General features: G+C 38.2%; 1 protein-coding gene across 13 annotated transcripts in view; it reads left to right on the forward strand.

Annotated features, from left to right (window-relative positions):
• Nucleotides 1–27,172, forward strand: part of ZBTB20 (zinc finger and BTB domain containing 20) — an 899,572-nt gene that overhangs the window by 359,794 nt on the left and 512,606 nt on the right. For all 13 annotated transcript variants that reach the window (XM_079767021.1, XM_079767031.1, XM_079767032.1 and 10 more), the window contains one exon: nt 8,829–8,902. The gene's annotated coding sequence lies outside the window, so the exon portion shown is untranslated. The remainder of the gene's footprint in view (nt 1–8,828; nt 8,903–27,172) is intronic.

Below are 27,172 nucleotides of genomic sequence, written 5' to 3' on the forward strand. Positions count from 1 at the left end.
AAGAAAAATGATGAAAAAAAAGATTGTGACAATTAAGAATTTTATATCCATCAAAACTGTTCTTCAATAATGAAGGTAAATTAAAGATATATTCCAAGTTAAATGAAGTCTGAGGTAATTTGTGGCTAGTAGATTGGCCTTTTAAGAAACATTGAAGGAAATCTTTTAGATTAAAAGGAATGACATTAAAAGGAAATGACATCAAAATCCACCCAAAGAAATAAATATAACTAATAATATAATTATGTAGGTAAAAATGCATAAGATATAAATACATAACAAAACTCAAAGGAAGGAAATAATAAAGATTAGAGCCAAAATCAATGAAATAGAAAATAATAGAGAACATCAATGAAAATAAAAGTTGATTCTTTTAAAAGATCACCAGATCTTTGGCTAGAGTGATCAAAGAAAAAGGAGAGGAGATAACAGATACTAAAACCAGGAATAAAATTAGACTCCATAGAAATTAAGAGGGTTAAAAGGTAATAATATGAACATACACTGAGTGGCCAGATTATTATGATCTCTGAACACATAATAATCTGGCCACTCAGTGTATATACAATATAAATATAATTGATATTGTATAATGCTCTTGTATCTAGTGAACTTGCTGAACTCATTTATTTCTGTGTGTCTACATACAAGTGTGTGTGAATGTAATCCTTAAAATTTTCTACATACTATATTTTCTGGAAATAAAAATATTTATTTGTTTATTCTTCAATCTGGATGCCTTTGATTTCTTTCTTTTCTGTTGTGTTTTCCCTCCTTCTTTGCATTTTCTTTTTCTTTACTTCTTTTTCTATCTTTCTAAACATAAACCCCCGTACAATGTTGAATAGAAGAGCTAACACACTCCTGCCTTGCTCCTAATTTTATTTAACTCAGTCAGTCTTTCATCATTAAGTATGATGTTAGCTGTTTTTCATAGATGCCCTTTATCAGGTTGCAGAAGTTGAAAGTTACTACCATGAATAGATATTGGATTTTCTCAAATGTTTTTTGTGTCTCTATTGAGATAGTCATGTTGTTCTCTCATTTACTTTACTAATCTATATATAAAACCCTAATATGCAAATAGATCGAATAGCAGAACAACAGAACAACCTCGCTATGACATGTGCTGACCACCAGGGGGTGCGCGCAGAACATGGCAGGTGTTGGAAGCAGGTGGCAGAGCAGGGAACATGGTGGGCATCAGCTGTGGTAGGATGGTGGAGTAGCTGAGCGGGGATGCCAGACCAAGGCAGGGTGCCAGTCTGTCATCATGGTGAGCCTCTGGTGGTTACTGAGAATTCTTTGCTCTTGTGCACTGCAGTCCCACCGGGTGCTCACACCTACTGCTGGTGCTGGCCCTGCTTGCATCTGCTGCTGGCGCTGGAGCCACTGCTCGCACCGCTGCCAGTGCCCATCGCAGGCTCTGATCTTTTGATGCCATCAGCGAGTGTGAGTCACTGCTGCCGACCCCGATTGCTCCTCAGGGCTTCTCCACCTCCCCTGCTCCTGAGGTGCGATTGGGGCCAGCAGCCGTCTCTCACACCTGCTGCCAGTGATGGCCCCACTTACACCCGCTGCCAACACCGTCAGTGGGTGTGAGCAGCAGCTGCCAACCCCAATCACCCCTGAGGGCTTCTCACCTCCCCCTGTTTCTGAGGGGTGATTGGGGCAGCAGCCCGCCGCTTGCACCTGCTGACAGCGCCAGTCCTGCTCATTCCAGCTGCTGGCGCCCGCCCCAATTGCTCCGCGCCTTCAGCGGATGTGAGCGGGGCTGGTGCCGACAGTGTGTGGGAGCGGCGGCGGCTGGAGTGGGGCTGCTGGCAGACAGGGGATCTGGTGCTCCGGCGCTAGGAGCCAGGCAGGGGTGCAGAGGATGGGCCGAGACCCACCCCTGTGCCCACTGTAGCCTCACAGATCACAGTTCTTTTCAAGGTGCATGAATTCGTGCACTGACCACCTAGTATGGCATATTACATTAATTGATTACTGGATGTTAAACTAACCTTGCATTACTGGGCCAAATCCTATATGTCTGGGTGTACAATACTTTTATAGATTGTTATGTTTTGTTTGTAAATATTTTGTTGAAGATTTTGTTATCTATATTCATGAGGGATAGTGTGTGTGTGTGTGTTTGGGTGTGTGTTTTCCTTAGTGGCTCTGACTGGCTTTGGTCTCAGGGTAATACTGTTCTCAGACTGAATAGTTTCTTCTTCCTCTATATTTTTGAAAAGTTTGTGAAATATTGGTATTACTTATTATATAAATATAGAATTGGAAGCAGTGAAGCCATCTGCATCCAGAGTTTTTTTTGTAGGGTGACTTAATTTTATCTCTACTGTTGTAGGTCTACTCAGATTTTCTTTCTTCTTGAATCAGTTTCGGTAATCTATGCACTTTTAGAAATTAGACCAATTTATATAAGTTGTCCAATTGCTTAGAATATATACACTGAGTGGCCAGATTATTATGATCTCTGAATGCATAATAATCTGGCCACTCAGTGTACATCCTATATAATAAAAGGCTAATATACAAATTGTCCCCTCGACCAGGAGTTCGACCAGCAGGTAGGCCGGCCAACCGCACATGTCCCCTCCCCCTGGCCAGGCTGGCCGGATCCCACCCATGCACAAATTCATGCACCAGGCCTCTAATATGTGTGTGTATACACACACACACACACACACACACACACACACACACACACACACACTCTGAGTGGCCAGATTATTATGCGTTCAGAGATCATAATAATCTGGCCACTCTGCATATATACTAGCAACAAATAAAACTAAGAAACAATTCTCACTATAGCATCAAAAATAATAAAGGTGAGAGGGGAGAAGATGGCAGCTGGCAGAATGGAGGTGAGGGAGAGGGTGTGAGTGAGGGGGTGAAAGGAGAGTGTGTTCATGTGTGTGGTGTGTGTGTGAGTGAGTGAGGGACAGTTACATCCAGCAGGAGTAGCAGGGGCTGGCAGACCAGGCTCTCCTGGACAGGGAGCACCTACCACCGCTGTGGGCACTCCCCAGGCTGCAGGGCTCGGGCATGGAGTCCACACCATCTTGAAGGGGAAAGCATCCTTTTCTAGGAACTCATCAGCACCACCAACCAGACGGGCCTTGGACACTGCCCATGAAGCCACTACAGCCAAAATCCTGCTGTTCTACCGCAGACCTGCAGACCCCAGGATGTCTACCTCCAAGGGTGACAGCTCCTGCAGCAGTAAGTGCGACTTCAACCCTCCCCGGCTGCCAACCGCTGGACACCTCAGTTACACCTCCTGAGCCCACCACCCCACAGGCTGCTCTTGGGTGCCACTGTGAGCCCCCGTTGGGCGTGCTCTTACCCAAACAAGGGTGCACAGCCCCGGCAGTATAAACTCGGAATTCCCCCAACCCGGCCGCCTGCCCACAGACACCTCGGTCATGCAGCTTCAGCGCCAGGGCCCATCTGAGTGCGTGAGTGTACTGTCCTGGCAAACGGACCCTGGGTGCTTCTGTGAGCTGCCACTGGGCATACATGAATCCAACCAGGGGTGCAACACCTGGCAGCAAAAACTTGAGTCTTCCCACTCCACTGTTGCTGACTTCCGGACACCACAGTTGCACTTTTCCAGCATGCAGGCCTCCTGAGCACACCGCCCCAAAGGCGGCTCTTGGGTGCCTCTGTGAGCCCCCACTGGACACGTGCGATTTCAACCAAGGATGCAAGGCTGCAAAAACTGGGACTTCCCCCTCCCTGGCTGCTGACCTTTGGTCACCACAGTTGTGCCTTTCCAGGACGCAGGCCTACTGAGCCTGCTGCCCCTATAGGTGGCTCCTGGGTGCCTCCTTGAGCCCCTGCTGGGCATGCTCATATCCAAACAAGGGCACACAGCCCTGGCAGTAGAATTTCTAACTTCCCTCTTCTCAGCTGCCTACCCACTGACATTACGGTCACATGGTTTCAGCACACAGGCCCCCTGAGGCCGCCGCCCCAGCAGGTGACTCCTGGGTGCCTCTGTGAGCTGCCATTGGGTGCACTCGTATCCAACCAAGGGTGCAAGGCCCCGACAGCAGAAACCTGCACATGCCTGTCCTTGGCTGCTGACCTTCAGTCACTGCAGTCGCACTGATCCAGCGTGCAAGCCCCCTGAGCCTGCTTCCCCGGCAGGCGGCTTCTGGGTGCTTCTCTGAGCTGCTGCAAGGCACAACCCTGGCTGCTGGCATCCAGTCCCTGCGGTAGGGAGTTTCCTCAAAAAACTAAAAATGGAACACACATTTGACCCAGTGATCCCACTTCTAGGAATATATCCCAAGAAATTAGAAACACCAATCAGTACAGATATATGCACCCCTATGTTCATAGCAGCACAATTTACAATAGCTAAGATTTGGAAACAGCCTAAGTGCCCATCAGCAGGTGAGTGGATTAAAAAACAATGGTACATCTACACAATAGAATACTATGCTGCTGTAAAAAGGAAGGAACTCCTACCATTTGCAACAGCATGAATGGAGCTGGAGAGCATTATGCTAAGCGAAATAAGCCAGTCAGAGAAAGATAAATATCACATGATCTCACTCATTTGTGGATTATAATGAACAACATAAACTGATGAACAAAAACAGATCCAGAGACAGAGAAGCATTGATCAGATGCTCAAATCTCAGAGGGAAGGTAGGGGAGTGTGGGAGTAAGTGGGTGAGATCAACTGAAGGACTTGTATGCATACATATAAGCATAACCAATGGACACAGACACCAGGGTGGTGAGGGCATGAGTGGCGGTTGGGAGAGGCAATGGGGGGGGGGGGATAAGGACACATATGTAATACCTTAATAAAAAAGTTAAAAATAATAATAAAAGCATTTTTCTAGAAATTAACAAGCTGATCTTAAAATCTATATAAAAATACAAAGGACCCAGAACAGTAAGATAATTTGAAGAGGAGGACAAAGTTAGATGACTTACACTTCTGGTTTTAAAACTTACTATAAAAACTATATTAAAAAAGAGAGTATAGTACTGGCATACAGATCAATGGAATGTAATTGTAAGTTCAGAAAATTACCTTTTACATTTTGTGTCAATTAACATTGAGTATGGGTGATGAGTACCTGGTAGTTCATTTTACTTTCCTCACTATTCTTGCATATGTTTGAGATTTCTCATAATAAAATTTTTAAGTGAAAAGAAAAATAAAAGAGAAATAATTAAAATATAATCCACTCTCTTTGCTGACCACGGAAAAAGCCTTGTCTCTTAAAAATCAAATCTGGCCCTAGCTGGTTTGGCTTAGTGGATGGAGCGTTGGCCTGCAGACCAAAAGATGCTGGGATTGACTCCAGTCAAGGGCACCTACCTTGGTTGCAGGCTCCTCCCTGGCTTTGGTCTTGGTCAGGCTTGTGCAGAAACCAATAGATGTGTTTCTCTCACATCAGTATTTCTCTCTGTTTTTCCCTCTCTCTTTCATTCTCTCTAAAAATCAATGGAAAAATATAATCAACTGAGGAATAAAAAAGTACCAAATCTGGCCCTGGCTTTTGGCTTAGTTGGTTGGAGCATCATCCATTATGCCAAAATATTGAGTGTTCGATTTTAGGTCAAGACACCATCCTAGGTTTTGGGGTTTGATCTCTGGTCGGGGCATATCTGGGAGGTATCTGATTAATGTTTCTCTCTCTCTAAAAAAATCAAATCTAAACAGGGTCATAATGAATCATAGAGAGATGAGTGAACTCTCAAAAACAATCTGAGTAAGTTACAATAGATGGTGAATAGATGGGAGAGCATTAAGAGAAGTGGCTGCATTAGGATATCTATCTATATGAGAATTTTACAAAGTAGCATGTGTGGTCACAGCAATACTTTGTTCCCGGTCAATGTTAAGATCTATAGTTGATTGATCACCCCCCCTTCATTTTTTTTATTATTTGTGGACTATTTTTTATTTACACAATAGGTTACTGTAATATAATGCATTGGTTACTTCTCTGGAAAGCCATTTAGAATCTTTACTGCAGAATATACAATTCTTTTGCTAAAGTGTCTCTGCCAAGAGAAGCATTCTTCTGCGCTTTGTAGTTTGCATTGATTACTGAGCTGTATCCCATTGCATCACTGGGTGTTGACTGTAATCTAAAGCCGTACACAGTTTGGTCCTAATTAAGGAATTTTGATACTGGTGGTCAATATTATAATGACCAAGACAGATCTGGGTAACTTGAAAAAAAAAATGTAACAAATTTTGGAACCTGAAATGTCAGGAGCAAATTATTCTTTTTTGATGACACATACTCTGGAAATCTATTTTAGAGGTGGTTTCGGTGAATAGTACTGAACTTGAAAAGAAAACAAACAGGAAGTTGATAAGTAGACAGTAGTGCCAAAAATAAGGTTTATGTTCCTTAATCTAATCTGACGTGCCTTCAGAATATTGCATTTCTTTGATGACCATCTTTCCAAACAGTTTCTACCCAATACTTAACCCCACTACATAGTGACAGAGTTAATGGTTTTCTCATGAGGCAGATATGAATAGGAACAGCATTCAAAGACAACTGGTCTCACTTCCAGGTCCATCTTTGGGCCAAGATATGTAGTCGCCAACAGTGAGTTGGCGACTGTATTTTTTGAGTCCTGGCGCAAAGTAAGATCCATCTGTTTTGCCCAGCCGTTTGCCTGAGTGCCACAAAATGGTCCTGTTATTAGTCTTATTTGTGGTCCTATTTGAGGTTAGGGGATAATGTAAATAAACTTCAGTCCTCCTTGTGATGAAGGTAGCATGGGAATTAAAAGTGTTGGTGTTGGTAGTGGTAAGTGATGTTGTGTCTCTATTTTCTCAATTGCTCTGTTTTCTTTGGATTGGGAAACAGACATTTAAGAATGAGTTTGTCATCTGGAAGGAGAGTTGTGACCAAGTTTCCCTCAACAGGATACAAGATGTTATTTTTGAGCTTCATTACCCTCACCAAGGGGAAAAAAAGAGGGGAAAAATAAAGAAGAAAGTGAAAGTAAGGGGAAAAGGCAGAAACAGAGAAGTAAAGAAAAAGGTCAGAGAAGGAATGCTGTGAGGAGAGGTAGAGAATGTAACTGACTATTCATAGAAAGGACTTTATTATTTTGAACCAATAGTTAAGTTCACTCCACATCTGGTGAATTAAGAAAAGGAAATCCGACTGATTAAGTTGAACTGCTAGTTGTCAGTTAAATCATTTATATATAAATATACAATATAGTTTCCATCACTTTTTCTTGTCTGAACTAGACAGTGAATTAGTCTCACTAACCATATTTGAGTGGTGAGTAGAATAATACCAATTGGTGATTCAGATTTAAGTAGAGGTGGGCAGTTTTTACATTTCCGAATCAGTTATTGGGCATTATTGTTATCACGTACAATTTCTAAGCCTGAGTTATTTTTGTCGGTTTCTTTTATGAATGTTTTGTTGCCTTATAAGGAAATATACGCACTCCCCTCCTCTCATTCAGTTGTCCCTGGTGACGCCTTCATAATTTCTGTCTTTACACTGGTACATTTTTAATCTAATTCAGGCATATGAGAAACAGGGGAAAAGTTTGGTTAATGTCAGTGATTTTTTTTTTGATCCATTCATGGATAGATTTAGTGAATCTAAACCAATTTGCATTTAAAATCTATATACATCAAATAGACACAATACTCAAAATATTCCTCCATATGCTTCAAAGGAAAAAGAAAACAGAATTTACAAGTGAGAACTAGATGCATTTTCTAATAATAGATGCAGTTTCAGGGGGGATTTATGATCATGCTCTCATATGTGGAAATATTAATATATTACCTTGCACTAATATGAAGGTGAACATAAACACACCACTTTAGTTTTACAAGTATATAAAAAAAATGTATTGCCATGCTGTAAAGTAAAAGGAAGATAATTGTATTGTCTCCATGTTACATTTAAAAACTATATTTTTCTAAATCATGTCATGTCAGTTATTTGAAGCTAAAAATAGGGATGACTTAATCCCGTCTGTTTTTTATTTTTTAACTATTATCTTTTTTATAGAGGGTATTGTATGAAGAAAGGATTGAAAAAATAGTATGACATTTAAAGCCCAAATATTTATGACATACTTGGGGATTTTAATGCTTGGACTCTTAATTTGAAGATTAGAAGTACATATTAAAAATGTGATTGCAGTTATTTAAGCAAGGAGGTTTGGTTCAAATCCTGATGGTCTTCCCGTGCTGCTTCAAACAGCACTGGCTGCATGTGACAGAGTATACAATGTGTGGTATGGGGCAAGGTAAACCCACAATGCATTGCAGTGGGCATTTTGTATTGCTAAATATGTCCGTTTATCTCCACTCCACCATTTGCCCCACCACCTATTCACTTATTTGAAAGTAGTGTGTCTAACATTTATTTCCAATTCTGTTTAAAGTCATGATTTACCTTTAACATGTGATCATAGATTTTCGTCTTTATTCTCTGAAATTAATATTTTATGTAATCTTTAGGCTGTGAAATTGTTTAGGAGTTTTTATTTTTAAATCAGATAGAATATTGCTAAAATTGAGAGGCACTGAGCTTCTAGTCATATCGTTATGAAGTCCTTAACATGGAGGCATATTTTGTTTTTCAGAATTGCTTTTTTCCCTCTTTAGATCCTTTTCTTTTCATTAAAAATCTACTCTGGGAAGAGGGTTATTTTTTTCTTAACAGAAAAAAAAGCCACGCTTGACTGATAATGCATTGCTTTGGATGGTGAAACATTATGAAAGTTTAATTTTTAATTAAATCTGAAATACCAATTATAACTGAAAGAGATTTTAACCTGTTTCTTTTCAGGCTGCCTGAAGTTACATTTAGAGACTGAAATCACTGCACCTTAAAAACAAAAGATTGAGCTGCACTGCATTCCTGTAAGTGAAAGCTTCCTGTATCTTCCTCTGTGTTTTGGTGACCAGTTCAATAAAGGACAAAAATATTGCTAACGTAGTAACCAGACATGAGTAAAAAATTTACTGCTCCTGAAGAAATATACATTTAAATGATTTTCTTCTTTAAAAAAAGAAAATTTGTTGGGCTCAATATTCAGTATGTCTTTTCTACCCAGCCTAAATTGCGAATCCTTTCTTTTGGCTGGTTTGAATTGCATTAGGGAGGGTGTCACCCACTGTGCATCAGCACAGTGACATTCACCCTGTCAGGAAGGATTCTTGCATTTTTTTACAAATCTCAATGAGGGTAACAGATTTTTTATGGAAGCAAAGTAAATTCCTTTTTTCTTTGTGATGTCATTAGAAATGTTTAGCCTTTGTGTCAATGGAAATGGAAAGTTCATGATGACATCACAAGATTCTGTTGCCTTGAGGACTTTGGGCAAAACTAAGTAAAATGCATAATTCCCTTGTGTGCGTGTGTTCCCCATTCTGCTATGAAACAGTCAAAATAGCACATCTTATGTCTTCCCGTGAGCTACAAGGCTGTCTCTCAGAGCCCCATTGTTCCATAAATGCATGTCAGAGTCTACCACAGTCTGGTATACCCTTATTTAGCTGCTGTTTTGTCAATGTACTTGGGAGAACAATTAACATTTGGGATTTCAATGTCTGAATAACAGGCAATGAATAGGACCCGAGCATATAAAAGATTCAGACGCCCAGGGTAAGAAAACAGAAGCTTATCATTCATGGGGGGAAGAAAGAAAAGCATTTTAATGCTGCACTCAAAGGTTGTGAAATACTACAAGGAAAGTCAATCTGTTTATTTTAAATTTAAAATAAAAATGTACATTTTGGTAGTGATATGCAGAGGGTTATGATGTCTTCCTAAATTTTGCAATTTAATGTATTGCAAGGTCTTTTGCTAGAAAAATCTTAAAACACTTAAATAACATTCATCTGTTTGAGTCATTCTTGGGATGCCACATGTGGGGTATTTCAGTCGATTTCAGAGTATCCCAGTGCCTGTCCAACAGAGGACACAAAAGGTGATTCACAGGATTTTTTCCATTTTAACTTTTGGTTCACTGCACTCTTTCGTTATTGATTATGGTTCTTGTGTGTTGACGACAGACAGCCCTCAAGTTGTTAAATATCTCTGCCTATTGTTTGAATTCCTATTAGGTCCTTTTTTTTTTTTTTTTTTTTTTAGAACTGATGCATAACCTCAATGTCAGGGTCTCCAGAGGAACTTTGGTGGCTTATGCATATTGCCCACTCAGCTCAGTGCCTAGTGGGTATGACTGGATAAATGATGGTTATTGTTATTTTTGTCATAAGTACAACAGTTCAAACACATAGATGGTAAGGACTCTAAAAGCAGTGTCCATTTCTTATTCTATAAAAAAGAATAAGAAATGGACACTGCTTTTAGAGTCCTTACCATCTATGTGTTTTTTACAATCCCCAGTGCTGGACATAATAATAGTAATAAAAAATTAACTGTTATTATTTGTACAATTACAAACTGTATTAAAAGTCGGAACTTTAGGATGCATTATGTCAGAAAATTATTGTGAAGAGGAGTTGAATACAGTTTTTGACAGGAAGAAAATTATAAAGAAATTTGTCCAAGACAAACCTAGTGCTTATCATCTCATATTAGGCATCTGTCTCTCAGTCCTTCTCCTCTTTTACTTTGTATTAATTTTTCCTGACCAAAATGAGATGTGCCCATTCATACCATATTGTTCTTTGTAGAATGATGTTCAGTTGTTTTCTAAGCTGTGTGTCTTGCATCCCATACACTGGAGTTGTCTCCAAAGATAAATCTCCCTGAATCAGGATGGATGATGCTCTGAACCTTTGTCTAATTGCCATGCAAGTGAGTTGTGCTTCAAGGAAATAGGGAAAATGATACAATAGATATTGGGTCAAGAAGCCAGAGATTTGGGAAGTTGCCATTAGAAACTCCGACTTTCAGGGCGTAAAAAGGCAGGACCAGGTTCTTGGCACAACATTCTTTAGAACTCAGAACCATTTGACCCTCTTCTAAGTTTAGCCTCCTGGTGTTTGTTTGTTTGTTTGTTTGTTTGTTTGTTTGTTTGTTTTGCATAAGGGTCTCTGCCCTCCCCACCAGTTTTAATTTAGGTCCAAAAGGGGTTCCTTTATTTTTATTAAGTTAGCTTCTGGTGATGTAAATTAAGGCTCTCATAAAACTTAGCCTCTGAGGCAGAACTAAAATGATAAAACTCAGGTTTAGTGAGTAGTGCTGTTATCATATTGAATAACATTGAAGGATATCAAAGAACTTTATAAATATACTTCACATTTTTTAAGATTAAAAATTGAGGTGAAAGGGATTTAAGGGCAGAGCATCATCAAACATTATAGGTAGAAGTAGAAAGGATATAAGAAATAAAAGTTTAATCACCTAATTTTAAAATAAGTAAATAGAGGCCCAGTGTAGGGCATACAGGTTACTCATACATACTGACCACCAATGTACATCATCCTTAGCATCTAGGCCTGAGAGTAGATTGAAATTTAGACTCTGGGACTTGGATGTTTCCTTTACATTCAGGACTGAGCAGTGTTTCTTGAGGAACAAATTGCCTTTGGCTCATTTTATGAAACCAATTGAACTGTATTTCCTTCTACCATGTCGTCCAAAATTCATATATAAAAGGTATTTTTTCCTGTACATTTTGATATCATACATCAGGTTGTACAACAAGTCACATAGAGGCAAATTTATTTGATTGACTTAATATTCTTTATGATGATTTACAAAGTGGGCAGAAGACCGTTAGAAACCAGTAGTTTAATTTGGCTGGTAGGCATGGTGAAACCAGTAATCAGAACAGAGTCATTGTGACATGGAACTCAGACTCCACAATTGTGTGCATCACATATGGTATCAAAATGTCACTGTTGCCAGGGGTCATTTCCATCAGAGAAAAGTTTTTTAGGGCCTGAAAAAATGAAATAAACTTTAATAATTTAATATGAAATACTTCTCTGGTAATTTATTTCAGGTTTCCTTTATTGGATTCTGTCATTTAGTAATCTAAAGAGACCAGATTAGGAATGTTTCTATTATTTTACAAAGCTAAGCCCTAGATATGTCTTAGTTTTTTTCTCAAATTTATTTTATCTCCTCCAGACCTTTTCACACCCCAAACCATGAACAAGCTCAAGTCACTGTGTCCAAAAAATTACTGGCCTACGTCTTTGTGTCCTAAACAAGGAGTCACAATGTTCTGCCTTAAAAATTTCCACGGAAGCTTTGGTACATAGAGATGAAGGGAGAATTAGAGCCTGAGGAGGCCAGAGCAGGGCCTTGGAAGTAGGTACTCAACAACATTCTCTCCCCAGACCTCCCCTCTCTTTTCTCTATAATAATAAATTAAAATTTACTATGTACCTCTTAAGAACAAACCATTTCTCCAGGATACATAGATACATAGCACCTGTTTCCTATCATCAAGAAGTTTATAATCCATTTAAGCAATAGATAAATATTTTTATAGACAAAGTGTTATATGGGTAGAGTAAAGGAAGTAAATAGTTATTATTTCTTCTGGACCATCAAGAAGTAATATGATATTAACAAGCAGCTCAAGCAGAGGGAGTAATAAAAATGAAAGTTGAGAGAACAGTGAGTAGTAATGGTATGATTTGATTATAGGATGCTGGTTGAGACAAGTGTTTTCCAGAGTGTGGGTTGCAACCCATTCGTAGGTCATGAAATCACTTTCAAAGATCAGAGTCAACATGCTTTTAATAAAACAGAATCAAAGGAAAATAATTTATAAAAACCGTGTTACATATTTTCAAGACAGTGACTACAAAATAAATATAGTATTTCTTACTGGGAAATGCCACCAAAATATGAAAGCAAATCTAAAGATGATAGGTATTTTATATACTCAACTCATGTAATCCTCATTGAGGGATAATATTATTTTTCACCCTTTTTATTTGAGTCATTTTATTTGAGTGAGGGGATGGAGGGATTAAGCAATTTGTCCAGGACATCCAAAGGGTAAATGGTAGAGATAGTATGGGAATATGTCTGTTAAACTCCACATTCATACTCTTCCCATGATTTGACACTGCTTTTCAGAATTGCATGACTTTAATTATTTCACTACTGGTAGCTCACACATTTGTATCTCTTGTCCTGATGTCACTCCCAAACTCCAGTCCTGTATCTATAATATCCTTATTTAAATCTTCAACTAAATATCATATTAGTCCCTCAAAGGCAATAGATCAACAATGAATTTATCCTCCTAGTTAAAAATCATCTTCCTTTTGATTATCCTAATTTTCTTCACCCCAGTTCTCCAGGTCTCTTGGATCAAAATATACTATTTTCTTTTGTTTCTCCCATCTCCCACACCCCCTCAGGTGTCCAGTGAGTGTCTGAGTCTTATTAATTTTTATTCTTTGGTATCTCTGTCCTAGAAGGGCTGACGGGAGACCAGCTTATCCTAAACACTGTTGCCCCATTAGGTTTCTTGAAGCAGGAGCCCCAAGATCATACCATCTTTGTTCAGACAAAACTTTAATAATTCTATGTTAATTAATAAAAAATTCCTAACTAATACCTGTGATATTGTAAAACCTAATTAACCCCATTTATGATTTAATCTTACCATACCCTCAGGTCAGTCCCCTCACCCACCTTCATTATTATTTTTTCTACTACTTCCATTAAACTTTCCTTCCCTCACTTGGTCAGAAATAACCCACTCTCCCCTACTCACCAAGCTTAGCACCTGTAGTAGCTCTGCCAACAATATGATTTTGGACTTCCAGCCTTCAAACCTGGGGAGAGAATAAGTTACTGTTATTTTAAGTCAATAAGTTTGTAAGTAATTTGTTATAGCAGCCCAAGGAACTAATACAGAACTTCCTTACACTGGTTTTTAATATGCATTAATAAATATATATATATATATATATATATATATATATATATATATATATAATTTTTTTTTACTTTTTTTATCCTCACGTGAGGGTGTGTGTGTGTGTGTGTGTGTGTTTAATTGATTTTAGAAAGAGAGGAAGAAGGGAGAAAGAAAGAGAAATATCAATGTGAGAAACCTCAATCAGTTGCCTCCCATATGCGCCTCAGCTGGGGATTGAACCCACAACCCACAACCTAGGTATGTGCCCTGAATGAGAATTGAACCTCGGCCTTTCCATGTACTGGATGATGCTCCAACCAACTGAGCCACCCGACCAGGGCTACTTTCTATATTTTTAAACAATATTTATGTTCACACCTTATCCTTTTACTTGAAAATAAATTCTTTACTGATAGAGTCCATATCTAATTAACATTTCTAAACCCTAATGAAATACCACAATAGATCATTAATTCATTATTCAATCATGCATAATTTAACACTAGTAATATAGAAATGACTCTTGACTCTCATAGAAGTTACTATCTCCTAAGGGAATTAAACATTAAATACATAAACAAATAATTACACATTATAAATTTGTAGTCCACAAGAAGAGACAATAGGTATGAAAGACAACAGTGGGTGGGGGAAATCTATTATACTGTCCATTGGGTGGGTGCTTAGGAAATAATTTTCAGAGAAAGTCTTATTTAAGTTGAGAGTTGCAGGACAGGAAGATCAGGCAGGTGAAAAATTTGGGGTGGAGATGGCAACATGTGAGGGAGAGAGCTCCAGGCAGAAGCAGCATAGACAAAGCCCTGAGGCATGGACAAACTGTGCATTCAGGGAAATAAAACGATTCAAGAGTAGCTAGAGCAAAGTGAGCAAAGGAGAAGAGTAACTGAAGGTGAGGTCAGAGAAGTAGCCAGGATATGATTTAGATTGAACACATTTGAAAAGCACTTAGTAGACCTGGTGGGGGGCATGGGTGGGGGTTTGGGGGAGATGCACATATGTTTAAGGAGAGCTCAAGAATGAAAAAAGATCGAAATAATTAAAATCTAAATAGTATACACAAGCTCATAGCATCCACACATTTATTCTGAATTTTCACTGAGGGTTTACTTCTGATTTTGAATAGGGCTTGAACTTCTGAAACTGAGGTCTAATAATGCACAACATATTTCCCACCTGCATAACCAGAGTAGATCTCTGACAACCTCTAAGATAAGGTCAAGTTAATTTTATTTCCTTTCTAGTTAATAATTATTAAAATTCTGTTGTTGGTTAATGGATCTTTTATTTTTGTTTATTTTTAAATGTTCACTATGTAAGATAGGAATGAATACCAAAAATGTGTTTTACTCCTAGTGCGTATTTTTAACTGTTAAACCTTAATCTTATTTTTAATTTTGGTTCATTTTATCATATGCAGTGACCAAGGGCCTAGAGGCACAAAAAGCCTTGAAAATGAATCATAATTATCCTCATTATTACTACCTACAATATTACTGAATTTCTGGATTAAAAACAATCCATACTCTTTTCAAGTGTGATGCATTAATACCCTGGAATACCACAAAGTCAGAATAGAGATATTAGTTTGTTTGCAAAGTGATGGAAATTATGTCCTTTTGCCATTAAAGAAAAAATAGAGTAAATATAATGTGAAAATTAAACCATCGAGAAATTGGTTAAGCTCTAAACATCTGAGGGATTACCTGCTGTACTTCAGGCAAAAGATACTTGGATCATAAAATACTACAGTTACAGAGAACCTTAGGAATTATTTATTCCAGCCTCCTCATCTTGAAGATGAACAAAATTCAGGCCTAGAATTCTTATCCATTTAAATCTGAGAGCTGGAACTGTAACTCCAGTTCTTAGGAGCTAGATTTTACAGCTAAACCTAACTTGTGATCAAGGCCTCCACCATAACCCTTTCAAGGCCTTGGGTGGAAAAGGGGATATTGACTATAGGAGATGAGTCTACAGACGAGCTCTAGTTAATAAAAATCTGAACAATATATATTGTTCACAATCTATTTACTTCATGTACCAGATGCCTCATAAAAATTGTTTTAATACTTGCTACCACACTCAGCAACCACTCAACACAGTAGGAATTATTTCCTTTTTGTAATAAGAATACCAGCTTGCCCTAACCAGTTTGACTCAGTGGATAGAGCGTTGGCCTGCAGACTGAAGGGTCCCGGGTTCGATTCCGGTCAAGGGCATGTACCTTGGTTGCGGGCACATCCCCAGTAGGGGGTGTGCAGGAGGCAGCTCATCGATGTTTCTCTCTCATGGATGTTTCTAACTCTCTATCCCTCTCCCTTCCTCTCTGTAAAAAATCAATAAAATATATTTTAAAAAAATAATACCAGCTTGATATTTAACATTACTTAACATTCAAGATTGCAAAGCTAGTGAGTTTGTATTAATGAAACACCTAGCTGATTCAAACTCTGTACTGTCTCCTGCTTAGTGTTTTTATCTACTGCCTTTTGTTATCACCTTAGCATATGTGATTACAGAGGTTCTCTAATAGTGCAAATGCCTGAAAAACTTTGAAAAAAGTAGTTTTAGGAAGGTAAGGAAGAAAGTTTCAGTTAAGAGAGGTGCCCTCTCTGCATAAAGCTCTTTTAATTTAATTCTCACAACATTGCCTCCAGACAGATGTTATAATCCTTAGTTTAGAATTTAGGAAACTGAGGCTTCAATGAGATTTAATTGCTCTACACATTTTAGTAAAAGCCTGAGCCAAAATTCAAACTTATCTGCCTGATCCCAAGTGTCCTTCTCATATACTACCCACCTCCCTGTCTGCTCTTCTCCTGGATGCTAGCTAGCCTTTCATTGTCTGCAACCTTATCTGGCGAAGTATAATACATGCTCTCATAGACATCCCATGAAGTAAGAGAGTGTGTCAAGAGGGTGCTTTTATAATTAAATCATATCATCTGGTCCTGAAATAAATACCATACCGCCTATATCAGTGGTTTTCAACCTTTCTAATGCCGCGACCCTTTAATACAGTTCCTCATGTTGTGGTGACCCCCAACCATAAAATTATTTCCGTTGCTACTTCATAACTGTAATTTTGCTACTGTCAATGAATCGTAATGTAAATATCTGTGTTTTCCGATGGTCTTAGGCGACCCTGCTAGCGGTTCTCAACCTGTGGGTCTCGACCCACAGGTTGAGAACCGCTGCTGTAGAGCCTAAGACCATCGGAAAACACAGATATTTACATTACGATTCATTGACAGTAGCAAAATTACAGTTATGAAGTAGCAACGGAAATAATTTTATGGTTGGGGGCCACCAAACATGAGGAACTGTTTTAAAGGGTCGCGGCATTAGAAAGCTTGAGAACCACTGGCCTATATGTTTCAGTCTTTGAAAATTGAGGAGCTGGGAAGATTACTCAAATTTCTGACATTATTCTTTCATTTCTACATCATCTAGACTCACTGTGTTTCTGTGCTCAGGATCCTAATCAGATCAGATAGTGGTTCCACTAACCTAGATCAGTTTCACACCTTTGAAAGTGAAAGAAGTAAAGTCATTGTATTAATTAGAACAATAAGAATTAATGAGATTTACATTTTCCTTCTGAGGTCTAACTTATTGGAAGCCTTATAAGCCTGAGCAGTGATTCAGGTCAATGAAAGTGTTCATCATTACTGCTATTAAATATGCCAAACTGAAAATCCAAACACACTTAAGAATTATTAGTATTGTTCTCTAATTAACACTGAGGACTGCATTAGAAGTGTAGAACTTGGTGAAAACGGGCGGTAGCAGGGAAAATATTTGAAAGGTTTGAAACATTGTTGATGGCAGGCTCCCCTGCAAACATGATCCTGGGTTTTCTTCCATGTGTTGGTGTGAACAGCTGCATGTATACACCTCCATTTCTGAGGCAGTCATTTTCTGTTATTGATACACTAGAACAGTTATTTTAAAATCAAATCTCACTGTAGAATAGCACTTGTATACATAACAAGTTTATGGTAATTAAGGCAATGCTGCATGTTATGGTTCTGGAGTTTCCCCACCTCTACTTCTTTTTTAAAAATTTCTACTTCTTGAATTTCAATTCAGGTCTTTCTGTTTGAAAGTCCTTAGCAGTCCATTCAAGTGTTCTAAAATAATTCAGTGAAAAACATCCTTCCTGCTTCACAGAAGGGATTTATTCTTTGGCTCAGCCTTGCTCTTTGCAATACATATGTTGCTGGTAGCCCTATTATATACATATACATAATGCAGAAAGTGCATTAATATAGCCTTTGAATTTCTGGGTCCTCAGGATAAAAAATGTTTTCAAAAATCTTATATTTTATGAAAAATCAAATTCTGGTTTAATGTTTTGTTCTCAATGTTTTGCATGAATAAAAAGCATTTATAAGCGAATAGAAGTTTATCTAATCTCTTCAAGACTGATGAGAAACAATCAGGAGACTTGTGATTCTGGAACAGTGAATTTCCAGGGAATTAAGCACACATTTCTCAAGAACAATAGAGTGTCATACCCCAGGTTGCAGCACATGGGCTGTAAATGCACCCTTCATGTATGGCAATTTGAAAGCACCATTCTTTGAGTCAACTGGAAAAGGGAGGAGGCCATGATGAATTGCCATTCTTTCAGGAGGTATGAGATATTAAATACTGTTTTATCTACCATATTAGTCAATTTCTTGAGGGGAAGAACCATGAGTAATTTACTAATTTTCTCAGTCAGTGAAACTAGTACCAGATGGGTGTTCAAAAGTTTTTTTAGTATTCTGTGTAAAAATTCAGTAAAATTTTAATAATTTCATTTAAAGGATACTAGATTCATTAGTTTGACTATATGTATACCATACCATGTGATATGGACAGATATTATTGAAATTTATACAGCCATTAGAAAAAGAATGAATTATACCTATTAACCTAGAATGATGACCACAATTTGTTAAATGAAAAGAGCAAATTTTCAGGGTAATGAGTATTTATGAATAAATATGTTGTATATGTTGGTATGAACAAGGTGAAAAAAGATAAACACATACCATGCTCTTCACAATGATCATCTCATGGGGTTAAGAACAGAAAAAGACTCGGAAGAATATTATTTTTTCTTTAAATATTTTATTATTTCACTTATAGTAATATCTATTATGAAAGTAAGTTTGAACATGAATATACAAAATTATTTTTTAAATTATTACCTTTTATTTTTTGGAAAAGCAGCCTGAGAAAAATAATCACCATTCAGAAGTTTTAATTTCATTGTTTCAACTTCCATAGTAAAGTACATACTCTACATAGATTGATTCATTTAATCAACGGATATTTTCTGAGCTCTATGATGGTACTAGTTATTGTTAACAAGTATGATATTATGTGGGTGTGTGTGTATGTGTGTGTGTGTGCGCGCGTGAAAAGCTAGACTCTTTCATGATGCAAGTTCATATATGGAATCACATACAAAGAACTAATAGTTGAGCAAACAAAAGTTTTCATCCTTTACTATAACTTCTCTGAGTAGATAACCTAATGAATGCACAAAAGAAAACTTCCTAATAATTTTTTTTTATTTTGTCATCTCTCTCATCCACATGTATCTCCCCATTATAGCTTCTAGCAGTGTTTCTCTTACCTTTCCTCACTCTTCTCTTCAAGAACTCCTCCTAACTCTCCTTGGTCCAGGTCAATTAATTTTTCTATTCACTTTCAAACTCCTTGCTGGGTCTGTTGCATTCTCTTTCTGTTATAAATCTCAGACTTACTGGCTGCTATTTCTCTCATTCACTGAGGGGTTGTGGTGATGGTGGGGGAAACTTTACAAGATAGGTTTCAGGAATATATTCCCAACAGAAAATTCATAGGAGTTTAAGTAATGGAAGAGGCAGACCCAGAATTCTTAGATTAAAAATATAAAAGGTCCCCTTTAGAATGTATTTAAATAGAATTGATCCAATGACATGGGCAGAACATTTGAATTGGAATCAGGCAAGAGAAGCCTGTACAGTGTGAGGCACTGTATTTCCCAGAGCTATTACATTCTAGATCCCATCCTGAGTAGTCCAGACAATGAACCCTCCTTTACGGATGAAGAACAGAGAGGCACCTGGAACTAAATTTAAAAAAAAAACAACAGGAAAGCCCTGGCCAGGGGACTCAGTTTGTGGGAGCATCCTCCCATACATCAAAAGATGGCAGGTTCAATTCCTGGTCAGGGCACATATAGGAGGCAATCAATTGGTCTCTCCCTCTCTCCCTTCCTCCCTCCCTCCTTCCCTCCCTCCCTTTCTCTCTCATCATTAAAAACATATCCTTGTGTGAGTATTAAAAAATAATAAAGACAGGAAAGTTGTAGTATGATAAGCTTAACTAGTGATAAACAGATATATTTGACTCCATGTTATAGGCAGTTTTGATAGAGGCTTTAAGAAAAAGGAAAGAGAGAGAGGGCAGGATTGAAGGAGGGAGAAGAGAAAGAGAATCACTCCTCCCAGATAGAAAAGCGGAAACAGTGGAAGAGTGCAAGAAGGTGGTTGGTTAGGGGAATAGAAAGCATGAAGAAAAAATAACATGTTATTTTGACATCCTAGTTCTTTCTTTACAACTGAACTGCATAAGTCTTTCCTGCTCCCTCATGTGTCCTACCCTGGGTGGGCTTGGTCTGTTTGGCACTTCCAGCCAGCCAGCTGTCCTCTCCTTCCATTCAGAGAGTGCTGACTCACAGTGAACCACTTACAGTTGTTGGAAACACTTTAAGTATGCTCACAATTATGTTTGTTGCTCTTAACTCCAGGGGGCTAAAGAAGTCAATAAGCAGCTGATCATGGCAAGCTTGCTCAAAGATGTAGGTCCCCTTCTCTGCCCTATGCTTTCAGTTTAAGAGATTTATGCATAGAAAGAATGTGAATTACTGTTTGTCATATGACTCCTATCTATAGTCTGGTAAGAACTATAAACTCTAGCTAAAAAATGTCAAACAATAGTGGTGTGGTTAGAAAAACAAATAATGTTTACTAAGATATTTTAATGAGATAAAAATGCTTCTATAATGTCAACAGAAAAAAAACCAAGATATTAAAATTTATATAAAATATTAAGCATTTATTCTGGGTGGTCGTTGCTCATTTCTCTTTCATTCTTTTCATTTTCCAAAAGAAAGAGAAAAGGAAATGTGCTATTAGGATATCCTTTTTAAAAATGTGTTTGGTTGGTTGGTTTTGATATTTGAATTAATTTAATGGTGGTATCTCTTAAAATGAAATATTTCACCTAAAATTTGAATGATATATTTATCTTTTTAAAAATTTTCCATTGCAGTTGACATTCAATAATGTATGTTTCAAGTATACAACATAGTGATTAGACATTATATAACTTACAAAGTGATTCCCTCGATAAATCTAGTACCCCAATGCCATACATAGTTACTACAATATTATTGACTGTATTCCCTATGCCATACTTTTCATCCCTATGACTATTTAAACTGCCAATTTGTACTTGTTATCCTCCCAACACCCCTTCCATTAGTTTGTTATCTATTAATTTGTTTCTGTTTTGTTTATTTTGTGTGTGTTTTTCAAACAACATATAAGTGAAATCATATAGTATATGTCTTTCTCTACCTGATTTATTTCATTTAGCATAATACCCTCTAAGTTCATCCATGTTGTCACAAATTGCAAGATTTCATACTTTTTTGTGGCTGAGTAATATCCCATTGTATATATGTACCACATTTTAGTCATTATTTCTTCATTTATCTATCGATGGACCCAGGTTAGTTATTATAAATATTGTTGTAATGTACCTAGGAATGCTTATGTCTTTTTAAATTAGTGTTTTGGGTTTCTTTGGATAAATATGCAGAAGTGGAAAGGCTGGGTCCTTTTTTGTCTCTTGTTATAATGTTTGTTTAAAATTCTATTTTGTCGGATATCAGTATTACTATCCTAGCTTTTTAAAAAAATTTTATTTACATGATATATCTTTTTTATCCTTTTACTATCTTTTGATCTAAAGTGAGTCTCTTAAAGGCAGCATATGTATGAGTCATTTAGCCACTTTCTTCAGTCTTTTGAGTGGAACATTTAATCCATTTACACTTAAACTAATTATTTTCTAAGAAAATATGTTTTTATTTATTTCAGAGAGAGGAAGGGAGAAGGGGAGAGAGATAAAAACATCAATGATAAGAGAAAATTATCAATTGATCACACCCTGCAAACCCACTACTGGGGATCAAGCCCACAGCCCAGGCATATGTTTTGACCCAAAATTGAACTATGACCTCCTGGTTCATGGGTTAATGCTCAACCACTAGGCTAAAGCCACACCAGCCAGGCTAAAGTAATTATTGATAACTCTGTAGTTATTGCCATTTTATTATCTACTAGAAGCCCAGTGCATGAAATTCATGCACTTGTGGTGGTGGGGTGTCCCTCAGCCCGGCCTGTGCCCTCTCACAGTCCGGGAGCCCTGCAATTGATCACCCCTGCAGAGGGAGGCCCCGCCCACCCACTGCAGTGCCACCTCTGGGTATCCTGGGCCTCCCTCTTTGGGGCAGTAAATTGCGGGGCTCCGCCATCAATTGCCCCAAAGAAGTAGGCCCTGCCTACCTGGCCAGGGCTCCATGATGGATCGCCCCTGCAGAGGGAGTCCCCGCCCATCTGCCACAGCCCGCTGTTTGGTGCCTGGGCCTCCCTCTTTGGGGCGATCGTGGAGCCCCCCCGATTGATAGATTGCCCCGATGACCAGTGGCCTTCGCCTCCCTCTGCTGGGCGATCAGGGGGCAATGGCTGGGCCCCCAACCAATCGTATTGCACCCACCTTGGCTGGCCTGGTACCAGTGGGTGTTATAGCGTGGTCATCCGGATGGTCGTTCTGCTTTTCAGTCATTCGGTCGATTTACATATTATGCTTTTATTATTATAGATAGTTTTGATCTTTTTCTTCTTCCTCCCTCTTCCTTTTTCTCCTCCTCCTCCTCCTTCATTTTCTTCTTCAAATCCCTTTGACATTTCTTGTAATACTGGTTTGGTGGTGATGAATTCCTTTACCTTTTTCTTGTCTAAGAAGCACTTTATCTCGCCTTTGATTCTAAATGATAGCCTTGCTGGGTAGAGTGACTTTGGTTGTAGATCTTTGCTTTTCATCACTTCGAATATTTTTTTCCAATTCCTTCTGGTCTGCAATGTTTCCATTGAGAAATCAGCTTACAGTCTTATAGGTGCTCCTTTGTAGGTAACTAACTTTTTTTTTTTTCTTGTTGCTTTTAAGACTCTATTTTGTCTTTAACCTTTGCCACTTTAATTATGATGTGTCTTGGTGTTGGCCTCTTTGTGTTCCTTTTGTTGTGGACTCTGTGCTTCCTGGACTTGTATTTCTATTTACTTTGCCAGGGTAGGGAAGATTTTAGTCATTTTCTTTCTTCAAACAGATTTTCAATACCTTGCTCTCTCTATTCTTCTTCTGGTACCTCTATGGTGCAAATGTTATGCTTGATGTGGTCACAGAGGTCCCTTAAACTATCCTCATTTTTAAAAATTATTTTTTCTTTTTGTTCTTTTGACTCGGTATTTTATGCTTCTTTATCTTCCATATTGCTGATTCGATCCTCTGCTTCATCTAATTTGTTGTTGATTTAATCTAATGTATTCTTCATTCCAGTTATTATATTTTTCACTTCTTACTGGTTCTTCTTTGTTGTTTATATCTCTTTGTTGAAGTTCTCACTGAGTTTATTTTTCTTCTAAATTCTTTGAGCGTACTTGTAACTAGTGTTTTGAACTCTGTATTTGGTAGGTTGATTGCCTCCCTTTTGATTAGTGTTTTTTTTTTCAAGTTTAGTCTTGACCTTTCATTTGCAACATATTGCTTTGTCTCTTTATTTTGGCTGACTCCCTGTGTTTGTTTCTATATATTAGGTATATCTGCTCATCTCCCAGTCTTAGGACAGTGGCCTTATGAAATAGGTGTCCTGTGGGGCCCAGTGGCACAGTCTCCTCAGTCATCTGAGCCATGTGTTCCAGGTTGTGTTTGCCCTCCTGTTGTATTTGTGTTGTATTTAAACTTTAGTGGAATTCACCCTCAGGCTGACTGGCAAATGAGCTGTGGGGACTGACCCTATTTAATCGGACTCCCTATAGTGGGGCTGTGGTGCCTGCTGTGTCCACCCTTTAGATGTGTTTTTTTATGGAGCTAATTAGGTGGTTCTCTGGTGTATGTCTGAATCCAGTCACTTAGTATGTTGATTCCAAGGCCTCATGGGAGGGGATCTAGTTCAGGTATAGGTCAGCCACTTTCCATGCCTGGCCCAAGGCCACTTGTTAGGAGCAACAAAGTGATCTGTGTTTTCTAGATACCTGTACTGGGTTGGAGGCACCTGGGAGAAGCTATGCTGTGAACCAAGGCTGGCTGCCACTAGTGCCAGGCTGGGGGGCATTTAGCAAAAAGTACAGGGCATGTATAGGCCAACTGCTATTTGTTTGGGGTTTATTAGTCTGTCAGAGATTTTAGGGAAGTCCACAGCTTGGGCTGAGGCCACTCACTTGTAACAGCCACTGAAAAAGATTCCAGCCTATGCATTAATAGGGTGAGGTGTATTCTCAAGGAATCAGCAGGATGGCTAGTTCTTGGAGACTCAGATTTAACACCTGCCTATGTCTGTAGGCTAGGCTTGGGGCGGGCTCAGCAAAGAAAGAACGGTGCCTTTCTATAGGTGGAGGGCTCAACCAAAGAAGAAAATGGCAGAGAGAGCTGCCTCTCCAGCTACTGCCCTGACTCCAGACAGTTCAGTTCCTCCCTGTATGTCCCTGAGCTTTTCAATCTGTTTCCCAGTGCTGGAGCTCAGAGTGAGTCCATCCCTCTATATGTAAGTCTGTGCATGGGCCCTTTAAGAAGAATGTCTGGGACTCCAGCAACCCTCTGTCTCACCAGGATAGAATCTATGCTGATTTGCACAGCCAGATGTTGTAGGGACTCCTATTCCAGACACTGGTGGTCCAGGCTGGGGAGCATGGTATGAGGTTAGGGGGTTTTCTAACTGAGATATACCTCCCAAATTTTAACACCCACACATAGGTGTGGGACTAGCTCCTTTCGTGTCCCAGCCCCTCCTGACCAGTCTCAATGTGGCTTCTTCTTTATGTTCTTGGTTATAAGAGGTCTGTTCAGCTACTTTCAGGTAGTTTTCAAGGGTGGTGGTTCTATAATTTAGTTGTAATTTTGATGTGGTTGTGGAAGGAGGCAAACACAGTGTTTTCCTACTCTCCCATATTGACCAGAAGTCCCATGATATATTCTTGCTAATAATTATTTTCTTTTTAGACTGGGACCATAATATAATGTTCTGGTCATTTTTAATGACCAAGCAGCCCTTCATTCTGGTGGAATTATTGTGGAAATAGGCTTGTAAGGTGGATGGTTCATTATTTAATTACTGATGTTGGATTAGTGTAGCTAAGAGATCTTGTCACTTCAGATATGAACAGCTAAGAGAAGTAAGGTAGGTCAATGCATATATTCAAACTATGCTTTTGTATATAAAATAAATATTTACTTAGGTGATAAATTACTTCTCATTCCACTGATATAACTCTGTTAGAATAAACATTTAAATGGAACAAAAACTATATACAGTCAAGAAACTGGATATTTCCAAAACTGTAATCTTTTTCTTTTAAGTATTTACCTATTTATCTTATTCTCTCCTTATAGCTTTCTCAAACCATTTTCATGGCTTACGTTATAGGTTCTGCAGCTCTTTAGAATCTAGATGTTGCCCTGGATGATTTGAGCATTGGCCTATGGACTGAAGGGTCCCAGGTTCCATTCCAGCCAGGAGCACATTACTGGGTTGTGGGCTCAATCCCCAGTAGGGGGCGTGCAGGAGGCAGCTAATCAATGATTCTCATCATTGATGTTTCTATCTCTCTCTCCCTCTCCCTTCCTCTCTAAAATCAATAAAATATATTTAAAAAGAATTTAGATGTTTATTATCACTATATAGGCATACATTGGAGATATTGTGAGTTTGGGTCCAGATCACAACAATAAAAATAATGTTGAAAATCTTTCCTTTAATTTGTAAAAATCACAACATCTGTGAAGTGAAATAAAGTGAAGCACAATAGAATGAGTTATGCTTGGAACAGACACCTATTCTGCTTTTAACTAAAAGACTACTAATTCCTTCAAGAATAAGTGGTTCTTCTTCCATTTAGCATTATAAATTTCTCTTCCCTTCATCTGTATGCTCCAGGCCCTAACTGCCTTTTAAAATTACTTTCACATATTTACTCAGCTCCGCCTAACTCAGGATCTCTTCCTGTAGCTCAGATTCCTTTCCTGGGTGCACATTAAAATCACCTATGAGGTTTTTGTTTGTTTGTGTGTGTGGTTTTTAATACTACTGAATTGACTCTACCCTAGATATTCTGTTTTAATTAGTGTGGATTAGCTACATGCTACAACAACCAAACTCTTTCTTCATCTTAAATTTTTTAATTCAGTTAAGTTTAAGATGCTGCTTCACAATTGAAAATTATTTTTTCTAGATAATGGTTTCCTTCCTAACAGATATTAATAAAGTTTTAACAGTATGCATAATACAGATCTATTTATGTATGATGTGACACACACACACACACACACACACACACACACACTCATACACATTAGCTAATGACCAAACTTGAACAAATATTTGATGAACATAGAATTACTATTACTATAATAATTAATTAGAAGCTAAGATTAGTTGACCAAATTTTAAAAGTCATCCTTAAATCTGACTCTTGTAAATGAAATGTCCTGCATTGCTAAAGGGTATCAGGATATGACTTTAGAACTTTGATGATAATCTAATGGGCTTTTTAAAAAATAGATTGCTTTCTTCCTTTCCCTGGATGCCTTTAGAATTATTTCATTGTCATTAATTTTAGACAGTTTTAATACATTGTGCCTTGCAGAAGGCCTTTAGATAATCATCACACTTCTCAATAGAAACTCTGCAAGCTAGAAAAGAATGGAATCAAATATTCAAACTATTGAAAAAGAGAAATTAGCAGCCAAGAATAATATATCCAGCAAAATTATCCTTTCCATATAAAGGAGAAATAAACACTTTTCCAAACATATAGAAACAGGGGATTTACCACCAGAAGATCTCCATTTCAGGAAATATTCAAAGGGGTTATGCTATGTGAGAGAATGAACAAAAGGTCACAAAACTATGAGTAAGATCGCAACAAATTCACAACATAAATAGAGATAATTTGTGACAATAAAAACATCAAAGGGAAGAGGT

This window comes from Cnephaeus nilssonii (assembly GCF_951640355.1).
Source record: "Cnephaeus nilssonii genome assembly, chromosome: 3".
In the NCBI taxonomy this organism is placed as follows: Eukaryota; Metazoa; Chordata; class Mammalia; order Chiroptera; family Vespertilionidae; genus Cnephaeus; species Cnephaeus nilssonii.